Here is a 15,083-nt window from a genome sequence, read left to right as displayed (position 1 = left end):
ACCTCGTTCATATAAGATGCAAATACATGGAAGCTGAATGGTTGAATGTGTTCAATATGAAAATAATAGTTAAAATGTCAAAATCACAAAACAGCCGTTGGACTATGAGTATGACTTTTGAGCAAATTTGGAGGGAAATGGGGAGTAGAGGGGGTCAAATAGTGTTCAAGGGAAGCAAATGCTCTTTAAATTATTCGTGTTTCAAAAATTGAGGAAAAATTACAGGGAAAGTTGGGTCAAAAACAGCCGTTGGACTATGAGTATGACTTTTGAGCAAATTTGGAGGGAAATGGGGAGTAGAGGGGGTCAAATAGTGTTCAAGGGAAGCAAATGCTCTTTAAATTAATTGTGTTTCAAAATTTGAGGAAAAATTACAGGGAAAGTTGGGTCATCTTTTCAGACTTTAGTTAAATAATGACTAATGTACTTACCTTCTATAAATTCTATCCAGGATATACAAAAAAATCACAACTCAGAACAGGAACAATAACACTGTCTATTTTACTTTGACTACTGATCTGCAAACCTACAAACAGACACAAAAATATCATAAAATAGTGAAATATAAGATTGATTGCACTTTGTATGGATAATTCCCACACGTGTTACATGGGGAGCCGGTTTGTTTACAAAAAATAATGTCACGTGATCGCGCACTGACGTCACAAATTTGCATCGCCCTTACAATACACTACACAATTCACACATATATAACCCATTTATCATGCAAAGTGAATGTGATTGGTTGTCAAATAATACAAAAATATCGCATGTACAGTTAATGAAGAAATTAGTTCATCAAATAGAGAGAAGATTTTCACTCATGACACAAATCGACTGGGTTAACATTTCTGTCATCGGGGATAATTGATAAATGGGATTAAACTGACCGTCAAGAAGGTCTAGAGAACCACCTCTGGAGAACCTTAACATTGATAAGTAATACTTACCAAAATTACTCTATATTATTAAACGCTATTTAAATGAAATGTCAGACAGATTACGATAGAATACTGATGCAGGCAGTGATGCAGGTTATTTTGGCGCGAAAAATATTCTTACTCCTATTACTTGACGTAATAAAATTTGTATAGAATCAAATTTAACTAAAGTTCAGCGTAAACAAAAGTGAATATGCAGAAGCATGACAATATATTAATGATAAAATGTGTATATATTTCTGTAAAAGAAGTTGCCAGTATACTTCACTAAGAATTACATTTGAGCGCAAGGAGATCTCTATTTGTCAATTGGTTTATTAACCCCGGTTGAACCCGTGGTTGAAGTTCAACATGTTAACATATCAATGGAAATTTACCTAATTGCATTCGGAATTCTCATGACTTTTTATACCTTCAACGTATTTTGCATTCAGAATTCTCATGACTTTTTATACCTTCAACGTATTTTCCAAATCATTTATTTATTTAGTATATATTAACGGAAATTTACCTAATTGCATTCGGAATTCTCATGACTTTTGATACCTTCAACGTATTTTGCATTCAGAATTCTCATGACTTTTTATACCTTCAACGTATTTTCCAAATCATTTATTTATTTAGTATATTTATATATAATTTAAGAACATGTTCGCCCAACCTGTTCTTAATTTAAGGACAAGTAACATATTATAAGTTGGCAGTTGTTACTTAAAATGGTGTATACAGTTTCTGCAAGTCATAGAAACACAACTATTTTCATGACATGTCTTCAACTTAGAATTTTACACCATCTCCAAATCCAGAGTGATCACATAGATCCAGCTTGGCTGAATAAAAAAATGTGGTTACAGACAAGGGACATATAATGGATGAAAACATAAGGCATCTGTATACACGTGTGAAACACGCAGGTCTTCTACCTTTTGAAACCTGAAGCTTTATACAAATACTTTACGCCGCCAGATTGCAATTCCTATGTTTCACATTCTGCGACGAAAGGCATGTCAAAAATGATTTAATCTATTTAGACTGATTTTAAATGTACATGCTGCAACAATAAAGAAGTAAAATCTGGGGGAAAAAAACCTACTTTACAGTACCTGTTTTCAACTTTACTAACATAATTTAATAAGAACAAATAACTGTTATATTAGTAGGAAAAGGATAACTATATGCATTCACAGTAAGTGACTAAAGTATTGAGACATACACTAATTTTAGCTGAAACATGTCAAGTATTGAAAGTGAATACCCTTTTTTTTTGTCATTTTAAGATCAGAAACAACAAAACACTGCCTTCAAAAGCAAATGCATTTTCAATGTCTTCACATGTTTTAAAATTGATTTACATTTTAATGGGAGTTGATTGATGGAGTTGTTTTTTGCCTATTAGTCTTCCTCAGCTGTTCGTGATGTTTGTAGAATTGTTAAAGAAAATTGGAAGATAATCAACTGGTTTGTATTGTCAGTTCCACTCCATGTTATGTCTATTGATCAGCAAATGCAATAATACAACACATATTAACTTTAGAATATACTGTGTCTATAATGTTTGATCTACGAATGTATAATTTTTTGAGAAAAAATTATATGAATGCTGTTTGTAATTAAAGAACCTTAGTGAGCGCGCTCACATACCCCACGTCCTCACATTGTCATTGGAGAAATAAAATATGTGTAAGAAAAAAAAATTGAATCATAATTTCCTGTCAATATGCACATCTACATAGTATGTCCTTATTATCTACAAAGTTTCATGAAATTATGTTGTGTGGTTTCAGAGGAGTTGCGATGAAAAACTGTTGCAGAAGACATTGAAGCAAATAAGTTCAAAATGGCGTAACTCCTAGAAAAAATATTGAATCATAATTTCCTGTCGATATGCACATCTACATAGTATGACCTTATTATCTGCAAAGTTTCATGAAATTCTGTTGTGTGGTTTCAGAGGAGTTGTGATGACAAACTGTTGCAGTAGTACATTGAAGCAAATAAGTTCAAAGGGGTGTAACTCCTAGAAAAAAAATTGAACCGTAATTTCCTGTCGATATGCACATCTACATAGTATGTCCTTATTATCTAAAAAGGTTTCATGAAATTCTGTTGTGTGGTATCAGAGGAGTTGCGATGACAAACTGTTGCAGTAGTACATTAAAGTAAATAAGTTCAAAGGGGCGTAACTCCTAGAAAAAAATTGAACCGTAATTTCCTGTCAATATGCACATCTACATAGTATGTCCTTATTATCTAAAAAGGTTTCATGAAATTCTGTTGTGTGGTATCAGAGGAGTTGCGATGACAAACTGTTGCATAGTACATTGAAGCAAATAAGTTCAAAGGGGCGTAAATTCCTAGAAAAAAAATTGAACCGTAATTTCCTGTCGATATGCACATCTACATAGTATATGTCCTTATTATCTAAAAAGGTTTCATGAAATTCTGTTGTGTGGTATCAGAGGAGTTGCGATGACAAACTGTTGCAGTAGTACATTAAAGTAAATAAGTTCAAAGGGGCGTAACTCCTAGAAAAAAAATTGAATCGCAATTTCCTGTCGATATGCACAACTACATAGTATATGTCCTTATTATCTAAAAAGGTTTCGTGAAATTCTGTTGTGTGGTTTGAGAGGAGTTGCGATGACAAGAAACAGGACTGACGGACTGACGGACGAACAGACGGACAGACGGACGGACGGACGGACGGAACTCGTTGCGTGGGGTATAAAAAGAGTATTAGATCTGATGTACTCCTAACTACCAGTATTTCTGATCATTACCAAATTAGGATTCAAGTGATGATAAATTGGTAACATGATACAATTTATACCGGTTGCAGCTGACTATTACATGCAATGGAACAGATTAATAACAAATACACTAAAAACTAGAAATTAAAACTTGGTAACAATAAACAAATTAGAAACTGAACAAAACCAACTTTGAACTTTCTACCAATTGAGCAGCAACTGCTGCTCTGAACGTTATAGCTCACCAAGTGGGTTGAAGTACAAAATTTGCCTGACCTTAGGCAAAATTATCTGGATAAGTAAGGATATGGGTTTTTCATAATTAACACATAATAAAACAACTTGCAAACACTATGTAAAATGGCATGTAATCGAAATTGAATAATGTAATAATTTATTTAAGAAAATTAAGTAAGAACGTATGATATTGAAGGTATACACAAATAACCATCTTATGCAACTGTAACATGTGAACCTATGAAGGTTGATAAAGTAGATATCACCAATTTGACCAAGAAATCAGATGAAATATTATGCTTTGAATATTTTTTTCAAAAAGGGACAAATACCGGTATTTACAAGGATTATGGCTCCACAGATTTTGTCTATTTCAACATGGTAGGCCCGTTAGAGAGAGACAATATCAGAACTGCACACTACTTAATGCCCTGATTATGTTAACCCAATGAAAAACTCTTCAGTACACATGTATTATGAACTGATTATTTTTAATGTGTCATAGATCTTTAACTTGCTTACTCTGTGAAACTCTACATTACAAAGATCTGGACTAATGTTTTATCATTCCTTATGGTGGCTCATAAATATTTAACCGAAATTATAATGCTCAATGGGTAAGATAAAAATTGTATGTATTGTGAAAGTTGAAGTTACTGCCTGTCATATCGTAAGAGTGATTGTGATTTATTGCTTGCTACTGAAAGGTAGTAAACAGGAAGTTGATTTGGGAACAGGAATACATTCTTTGATCATATCCTTTGTTAGTGTACTGCAAATGTGTATAGTTTCATCAACATACAAAAGCCTTAAGTAATGAATGAATTAAGGAAGACACCCATAATGCTGCAATAGTTTTGAAAGGATTCAAATGAATTCCTCATACTAATAAACAGTAAACATCTTGGTTGAGATGATAACAACAGTTGCTTACATCAACCATTTAAAGAAATGGCATGTATTTCATTCTAATCAGATGATGATAAAGATAATGATAATGATGATGATGAGAGGCTGGTTAAGGTTTAGTAGGAAATCAAATGCATATTCAGGATGATAACATTCCAAGGTTTTATGGATATACAACTTTATTATGAACCAGCATGCTGAGAGGGATTTAAATATGCTGTTCTTATGTTGTGCTTTGACACCACATGTCTGAGGTTAGGGGCGGGTTGTGCACCTGCAAACATGTTAAACATGGCAACATTTTGTATACATGGTATATGTCGTTTCTAAGCAAGAAGCCTGTTATTCAGTGATTGTCATTTAGGATGCTGTTTGCCATATTTGTTTTTCATTTGTTTTGGACAGAAATCAAGTTGATAGTTTTCTGATTTGTTTAACATTTGTCATTTTGGTACATTTTACAGCTTACAATGCGGTATGGGTATTGCTTATTGTTGAAAGACATTAGGTGAACTGTAGTTGTTGACTTCTACATAATTTGGTCTAAAGGGGAGAGTAGTCTCATTGGCAATAATACCACCTTTTTTATTGTATATTATTAATATCTTAAGATAACAAAATTATACAAATCCACCAATATTTCAATATACATTATATTCCTTACCAGTAAAACCAAGTGGTTACCTCCTTCATTTACTGCTCCAATTATATGTTCATAACTGTACAAATCCATCTTTAAGAATGAAACAACCAGTGAACATATAAACTCTCAACCTACCATTTCTTTATCTCACATGTCGGATACATATTTTTTTTAATATTTTATGTACCTTGACAAAAGAGTTTAGTAAACTATCATGTTGATCACATTTGAAACACAATGTATACTGCTTTTTGAAAAAGCATAAAAAAAATGTATAATGAATTTATTGCATGTGGTACTTTTTCTGCAGTAAAAAAATAAACAATGAAACACAACATTAATAGATTACGTCACCATTAACAGAAGATGTGGTGTCATGAATCCCCCATGGTCCATGGGGGTCACCACTTGACAGTGTTAAACCAATTACAACGTGATAATTTACCCGCTGTGCGATAATAGACTTTTTTGTAGATTTTGTCCAGCTAATCATTCTCAAGGTCTTAAATTTCTGCCTACATATTGAATTTTTCAACATAACAGGAAACTAGAGGCTCTCAAGAGCCTGTGTTGCTCACCTGTATTTACTGATGCTTTGGAAATCATGTAAAATAAGGTTAAAATCATAATTAATAGTATTAGATATTATAATGATATCTAAGATAATAACAAATAAACTGCTTCGCTGAGCGCAGCTAGATACGCCCGCAGAGGTCCAACCCTGAACAGTTGGGGCAAAAATGGACACAATATTCAAGCTTGATTCAGGTCTGAATTTGGATTGTAATTAAATATTTGACATATTATATACACAGGCAAATTTTGTTCACGTAAATTTCACGTGAAAATCACGTGAATTTCACATGAAATTTTTCACGTGAGATTCACCTCAAACGAGCTTATACATGAAACTCACGTGAAATTTTTCACGTGAAACTCACGTTAAATTTATGTGAATTTCACGTGAATCGAGCTTTCACGTGATATTCACGTGAAACTTTTCACATGAAATTAACGTGAATCGAGCTTTCACGTGAAATTCACGTTAAATTTTTCACGTGAAATTAATGTGAATCGAGCTTTCACATTATTTTTTTTAAATGAAATTAAGGTGAATTGAGTCTCAATCACACAAATTTCACAGTATTTCAGCATATTTTAGATAAGTAAATGCTAATCTAGTACACATTCTATTTTGATATATATAAATATTCTTCTTGGTCTTGAGGATGAATTCATACTTCCATTCTATTTTACTTTCTCTTTGTATCTTAAATTTCTTGGTCCTAAACAATACACATAATATTTATTCATCAACTCCAACTCACAATATCTTCAATGCAGCAGATAGATTCAATAAAACCAAGAAGGCAAGCAAATATCCAGGGCACCATAGTTCACTCCTAGAACATTTTTGGTTGTGTTCAAGTCTCAATATTTTTGTTAATTTGATGTATGGAAGGTGATTTATTTATAGAAGATGTATGCACTGATGTATATTTCATTTTTAATATGTATGTATAAGTCTTTTTGTGTTCATCAGTTTTGAGACATTCCAATCACATTATGGACAAGTATTACTTGCAAAAGATGCCAATTCTTCTTATGAGTTTTTTGAAGAAAAAAGGTAGTTCACCCTGCCACATACTCATGTACTCTGGTCAATTAAAACAGATCATGACATATTGTTTCGACACCTGTCTATTGTTGAGGACTTTTCAGGTGTTTTTGTTGTTGTGTTACTGTCGGATTGATTTATACCTCAAACCTCATTGTATTAATAAACTGAAATAGAAAGTTCTGTGAAATATATTTGATATACCATATTGAAAGTCTTGCTGTTATTTACAACCATTTCTTTCTTATTTCATATATGGTTTTCAGTTTTTCATTTTACCACTGATCTTAAGGTTAAGTCAAAAAGAAAATAAATGGTGACAAACAACAGGCATATACCATTAAAAGATCTCAAAGTTTGGCTTCACAATAAGCTAAAAATTCTTGTTATTTATATATTTATAAAAAATTCATTTTAAAACAAGCATTTTCCATTTTTAGACAGTAACTGTCATGTTGACACAATAATTTGAATTAGAATTGTATGATATACTGAAAGTACTTGTAGTTGAAAAAAAATATATACAATATTTAATTCCTGGTGTTTAGATTTCTAGAATGCACCACGCCCATATCATGACTACATGTTAGTAATGTTTAAGTGTTCTCTCCTGCATATGTAATTGCTACATGTATTTATACACAAGGCTTCCTTCATACATTTGCACTTATCCTTCTAAGATGTTGCTTCCATGATAAAATCCTGTAGTTGCATAATCAGCCATAAACTCTTGGAATACATTTGCTGTAATAAAAAAAAAAACCAGCATATATTATTTTGTAAAATATACATAAAATTAAATATTGCCTTACTATTCAAGCAAAAATGATAACATCAATTTAATATTTAAACTTACCGGGTACATATATGTATATACTTTTATAAATTGAGACTTGGATGGAGAGTTGTCTCATTGGCACTCATACAACATCTTCTTATATCTATGTATATAATCATACATGTATATTGTGTGTCGGATTAACTGGAGTGGAATATTAATAGTTGTTGTTTGTTGCTGCACTACTTTTTGATTACCTCTGCTATGGAGCTTGTGGAGGTTTGTAATGGTTGAAATTTGCCATGAAATCTGGAATTTGTAAACATTACAGATGGAAATCAAAATGCTCTGATCATTCTGATGATATAAACCTATTTAATATTAATTTCATAAAATTCTAGCAAGAATTGTACACAAGAGCCATAACAATGCAATTTTCCAAATAATTAATGTTTCCAAGGGGCATAACTCTTTTAAAAATGAATGATTGGCACTGATTTTAAAACTTGTCAGACATTGTTGATATAACCTATCAAAATAAGTTTCCTAAAAATTTGACAAGAATTGTACAAGACATGCAAGTGAGAGCGCTTATAAGGCCAAAGGGATAGACAGACTCCAGGTATTTGTATGTCCCCTCTGTTTTATGGTGCTTGTCCTAAAGATACAAGAATAATTATAAGTTTACGATAAGGACCAAATATACTTAACATTACCAATGATTCATAAAAATATACTGTCAAGCAATTCATATTAAGGTCAAGTTCAGATAAACCAAGCCAGACAGACATGTGCACCTTACAACATTTACAATTATTGCATACACCAAACTAGAGGCTCCAAGGACCCTGTGTCGCTCACCTGATATTTTTATTTACAATTGATGCATGAAATAATGTAACTGTTATACTTTTGCTTTAGTTTCAGAGATACAAGTCAAAAACTGCATTTTCCCTTTATGTTCTATTTTTAGCCATGTCTGCCATGTTTTTAAAAACTAGATCCCCTAATGATGATTGTGGCCAAGTTTAGTTTATTTGTCTCTGTTGTTTCAGGAGAAGACTGTTGTGAATTAAAAAAAATTACGAAAAATTGTTAAATTTTACTTTAAAGGACAATAACTCCTTATCAGGTCAATTGACTATTTTGGTCATGATGACTTATTTGTAGATCTTGCTTTGCTGAACATTATTGCTATTTACAGTTTATCTCTATCTATAATAATATTCAAGATAATAACCAATAAAATGCTTCGCTGGGCGCAGCTTGATACGACCGCAGAGGTCGAACCCTGAACAGTTGGGGCAAGTATGGACACAACATTCAAGCTTGATACAGCTCTGAATTTGGATTGTGATTAAATATTTGACACAGCATAGGTTTCTGACACAGAAAGAATGTGGTCTAAGAACTTCAATTTTTTTAATTTACCTATTATGGTCCAATGCCCAAAATCAAAATACATGGTTAGATTCAGCATATCAAAGAACCCCATATATTCAATTTTTGTTGAAATCAAACAAAGTTTAATTTTGGACCCCAACTTGGACCAACTTGAAAACTGGTCCCATAATCAAAAATCTAAACACATGTTTAGATTCAGCATATCAAAGAACCCCAAAAATTCAATTTTTGTTAAAATCAAACTAAGTTTAATTTTGGACCCTTTGGGCCTTAATGTAGACCAATTTGAAAAACGGGACCCAAAATTAAAAATCTAAATACACGGTAAGATTTGGCATATCAAAGAACCCCAATAATTCAATTTTTGATGAAATCAAACAAAGTTTAATTTTGGACCCTTTTGACCTCAATATGAACCAATTTGATAGCGGGCCCACAAATAAAAAATCTAAATACATGGTAAGATTCAGCATATCAAAGAACCCCATATATTCAATTTTTGTTGAACTCAAACAAAGTTTAATTTTGGACCCCAATTTGGACCAACTTGAAAACTGGGCCAAAAATCTAAAATCTAAATACATGTTTAGATTCAGCATATCAAAGAACCCAAAGTCACTTTTTGTTGAAATCAAACAAAGTTTAATTTTGGACCCCAACTTGGACCAACTTGAAAACTGGGCCCATAATAAAAAATCTAAACACATGTTTAGATTCAGCATATCAAAGAACCCCAAGAATTCAATTTTTGTTAAAATCAAACTAAGTTTAATTTTGGACCCTTTTGACCTTAATGTAGACCAATTTGAAAACGGAACCAAAAATTAAGAATCTAAATACACGGTTAGATTCGGCATATCAAAGAACCCCAAGAATTCAATTTTTGATGAAATCAAACAAAGTTAAATTTTGGACCCTTTGGACCTCAATGTGGACCAATTTAAAAACGGGGCCCAAAATCCAAAAACTTAATACTTGGTTAGATTCAGCATATTAAAGAACCCCAAGAATTCAAGAATAAAACCCCATTGAAATTGATCAAGAAATAAGCAATTTATACGAAGTATCTTCTTTTGCACAATACTGTGCAATTGAATATTTCTTGCTATTGTGCAATACTGTACAATTGACAATTTCTTGCTATTGCGCAATATTGTGCTATTGGATATTTCTTGCTATTGCGCAATACTGTGCAATTGAAGATTTCTTGCTATTGCGCAATACTGTGCAATTGAAGATTTCTTGCAATTGTGCAATACTGTGCAATTGAAAATTTCTTGCTATTGCACAATACTTATTATATAATAATTTACACATCCTGTTTGGTGTGTATCTCCTACCATATCATTATTATTTGCTTTTAAATATTAATCAGAAATAACCAACTTAAAATGGAAAACTTTATAAGAAAAAAAAAAAGGAAAAAAAGAAAAAAAATTAAAAAAAATCCCCCCCCCCAAATTTTTTGAACCCCCTTATGATTCATCACCCCCAAACTCAATCCCAGCCTTCCCTTTGTGGTATGGTACCTTGCAGTACAATTTCAGAGAGATCCATACACTTGAACACAAGTTATTGTCTGGAAACTAGAAAAATGCTTATTTTTGGCCCCTTTTTGGCCCCCTATTCCTAAACGTTTCGGGCAATTACCCACAAACTCAATTCCAGCTTTCCCTTTGTGATATGGAACCTTGTAGTACAATTTCAGAAATATCCAAACACTTACACACAAGTTATTGTCATGAAACTAGAAAAATGCTTGTTTTTTGCCCCTTTTTTGGCCCCTAATTCCTAAAATTTTGAGGCAATTACCCCCAAAATCAATTTCAGCCTTCCCTTTGTGATATGGAACCTTGTGGTACAATGTCAGAGAGATCCATACACTTACACACAAGTTATTGTCTGGAAGTTACAAAAATGCTTATTTTTGGCCCCTTTTTGGCCCCTAATTCCTTAACTGTTGGTACCATAACCCCCAAAATCAATCCCAACCTTCCTTTCGTGGTATTGAACCTTATGGTAAAATTTCATGGAGATCCATTCACTTAAACTAAAGTTAGAGTGCGAAAACCAATGTGTCTTCGGACGACGGCGGACGACGCCAGACGACGACGACGACGACGCTGACGCCAAGGTCATACCAATATACGACCAAAAATTTTTCAATTTTTGCGGTCGTATAAAAACTACAAAATTTCCTTAAAATTACTAATTCAAAGGCAGCAACCCAACAACAGACAGATATATTATATATCATAATCTGATGAACATATTTTACCCAATGTCAAATTGTGTCTAAATGCTTTACTTTCAGAGATATAATCCAAAAACAGCATTTTACCACTATGTTCCATTTTAAGCAATGTCTGGTAGGCGGGGTCATCAGACACACTTTTTACACTAGATACCCTAATGATGATTGTGGCAAAGTTTGGTTAAATTTGGCCAAGTAGTTCCAGAGGAGAAGATTTTTGAAAAAGTTAACAGACGACGACGCCAAGTGATGAGAAAAGGCCCCCCCCCTTTTTTTTTACAAAAAACTCAATATCTCTAAAATAAAATTTTGAATCAAAACCAAAAGGTATACAGATCTTTAGATTAATATAACTAAGAAGTGTGTAAAATTTCAAGCAATAATCATAAATCGTTTTTGAGGTACGGAGCGACATGTGAAACCCCCCTTTTTAAAAAAAAATCAATATCTCTAAAATAAAATTTTGAATCAAAACCAAAAAGTATACAGATCTTAAGATTAGTATAACTAAGAAGTGTGTAAAGTTTTAAGCAATAATCATCAATTGTTTTTGAGATACGGCGCGACATGTGACGAAAAACCACACACCTGTTTTAGTTACTAAGTCCCGTAACTCAAAAAGTTTTAATCTTATTTTCACCAAAAAGTATACAGATTGTTTGACCATCATAAGAAACAACTATCTTATTTTTCATGAAATTTGGATAAGTCGTTCTCAAGTTACGGTGCGACATGTTTACGCCGGACAGACAGACGACATTTGTATACCATAATACAAAAAATGTACATCCCATCAAAACTTTGACGGATGTATAAAAAGCTGATCTTTTAATTGATTATACATGTAGCATGTATAGTATACACTAAACAGACTAAATTATTAAATCTTAATATTGACCAATGAACCATCCAAATCAGATCATGCATGGTCAGATGAACTCTGTCCAGACAGACATCATGGACATGTACAACTTACAATCATTCCATACATCATATATACTTGACATATTGCCTACAAGAAATAAAAGTTAACATTGACCAATGAACCATGGAAATGAGGTCATTGTTCATTCTAAACACCAAATACAGTTGATCTACTCAAGTTCTGCTTACTATATCTGAGAAAAGGACCGACATGTGTTAATCACGTAACTTTTACCTTGACAGCTCCATGAAGTAAGGTCAGGTGATCCTGTCTCACAGACATGTACGTGTACATATAAACATTGCAAGGAACCAATATTCCAAATACAGATATCCTAATTTACTCATAATGTAAAAAAAAAGAAATTCACAAAGCAAAAAAGCCTAAACTATTTTTCAAGCAGTCGCTGAACCATTAAAATGTGATCCAACATGGCCAACCAACATATGATGGACAGAAACATTGTAAAAAAAGGCATCTGTATACAATTTATGAAACATCCAAGTCAACTACCCTATGAAATATACATTGTAAAGCTTAATAATACAAATAGTAAAACCCAGCAGCCACTACCTTATGCATGAACTTCCCTTTTTTGAAATTGCCTTCAGTATTTTTGTTATTGTTATACCATTTGGACTATTAATACTGTAACAAATATACATACCAGTTACATATACATGTATTGTAGATATAGGATCTCCTCTACGTCTTATCCCATCATTAATCATATTAATTTCATTGAAACATATGATGTGTATTACTTCCATTCCACTGACATCTGAGGAGTTAATTCTGAAAATTTAAATTCCTGTGATTATCACGTAAAACACCTGAAATTGATGCACTGCTTTCCGATAAAAAATAAATTGGCAATACAGTTCTCTCTTGGTCATGTTGGTGAATATTTCAAAAAAAATATTTAACGAGAGAGAAAATAAGTGTCAGTTTTTTAAAATTTTATATTACCAATACTGGTAATTAGAATGTCACTAGTTTTCTGATTTGAATTGACATTTATTGTTATTCATTTTTTCAGGATCTTGTACAGCTGACACTACAGTATGGTTTTGTTCATTGTTGTAGGTCATACAGTGACCTAAAATTTCTTACATCCCCTTCATGTCGACTGGCAGAAAGTTTTCTCATTGGCAATCCTACCCATCTCCTTATTTTTAAAATACTAAATATTTTCTATCTGTGACAATAAAATTTTATTGATTTAATATAAAGGTATTCTGATCAACACTATGAGGCAATGTTCAAAACACTCTGTCATTGTCAGCGATCAAATTTATTTTAACTCCAATGGCAATGTATTTGTGCAAGACCCAAAAGTACTGCACATGTACATGATATACCCACATACATGTACATATTCAATGTACTTAATAAATCAGTGAGACATAAAATGTAGGTCAAAAAGATATCATGCTGCATCATAATTTATACAATGCAAGTCATAATCATGTACATGATATTTGAACTTTATAATAGTAAAGGATAGATAGTCTGACCAGTAATAAAGCCACACAACACTGTGTGACAACAGTGAAATATAAGTCACCCATAGATCCACATACCATTATTGCAGGTCTTTTGTATATATACAATGTATACGTTTAAGGTTACTTAGAATTGGCTGTCGACATACATGTACACATGCCAGTACTGTCATGCATTTTCAGAGTCATTGGACCCTAGGTTACTCCAGTCCATTATCAGTCAACTCCTCTGACCATTTGTTGTAATACAATGTACTGCTGAAAGGGAGAAAACAGTACTTTGTTAACAGCATGTAGATGCAAGACTATAAAAAGTATTCAAAGAGTTTTGCAAACAATTAGCTTATATATTTATTGTTTACTAATATTAAACACGTATTATCAAACATCAAAAAGCAAAGGATTGAAGTTGCTATTAACATGATTAAGAACAACAAAGAAAAATTAAAGTTAAATTTTTTACCCTTTGGACCTTTATTATGGTCCAATATCAAAAATCTAAATACATGGTTAGATTCAGCATATCAAAGAATCCAAAGAATTCAGTTTTTGATGAAATCAATCAAAGTTTAATTTTGGACCCTTTTGACCTCAATGTGGACCAATTTGATAACGGGGCCCAAAAATCAAAAATCTAAATACATGGTTAGATTCAGCATATCAAAGAACCCCCATACATTCAATTTTTTTTTTAAATCAAACTAAGTTTAATTTTGGACCCCAATTTGGACCAACTTGAAAACTGGGCCCAAAATCAAAACTCTAAATACATGTTTGGATTCAGCATATCAATGAACCCCAAGAATTCAATTTTTGTTAAAATCAAACTAAGTTTAATTTTGGACCGAAAAAAAATCCCCCCCCAAATTTTTTGAACCCCCTTATGAATTATCACCCCCAAACTCAATCCCAGCCTTCCCTTTCTGGTATGGTACCTTGCAGTACAATTTCAGAGTGATCCATACACTTGAACACAAGTTATTATCTGGAAACTAGAAAATGCTTATTTTTGGCCCTCATTCCTAAACGTTTAGGGCAATTACCCCCAAACTCAATTCCAGCTTTCCCATAGTGATATGGAACCTTGTAATACAATTTCAGAAAGATCCATACACTTAC

At 32.6% G+C, this 15,083-nt stretch overlaps 1 long non-coding RNA gene across 2 annotated transcripts in view; it reads right to left on the bottom strand.

The window, feature by feature from the left end:
* The window catches only part of LOC127738714 (uncharacterized), a 39,724-nt gene that overhangs the window by 20,758 nt on the left and 3,883 nt on the right, over nucleotides 1–15,083 (bottom strand). Inside the window, exons 2-4 of one of the 2 annotated variants that reach the window (XR_008000142.1) lie at nucleotides 14,043–14,222; nucleotides 13,127–13,254; nucleotides 7,479–7,842 (exon numbers count right to left, since the gene is read on the bottom strand). This is a non-coding gene — a long non-coding RNA (uncharacterized LOC127738714). Of the gene's footprint in view, nucleotides 1–7,478; nucleotides 7,843–13,126; nucleotides 13,255–14,042; nucleotides 14,223–15,083 lie in introns of those variants that run through there. The other variant, XR_008000143.1, reaches the window with a different exon arrangement.

The sequence above is a fragment of the Mytilus californianus genome, unplaced genomic scaffold (assembly GCF_021869535.1).
Source record: "Mytilus californianus isolate M0D057914Y unplaced genomic scaffold, xbMytCali1.0.p SCAF_4, whole genome shotgun sequence".
Classification (NCBI taxonomy): Eukaryota; Metazoa; Mollusca; class Bivalvia; order Mytilida; family Mytilidae; genus Mytilus; species Mytilus californianus.
The sequence above is the reverse complement of the archived record's forward strand: the minus strand, read 5'-3'. Positions and strand labels throughout refer to the sequence as shown.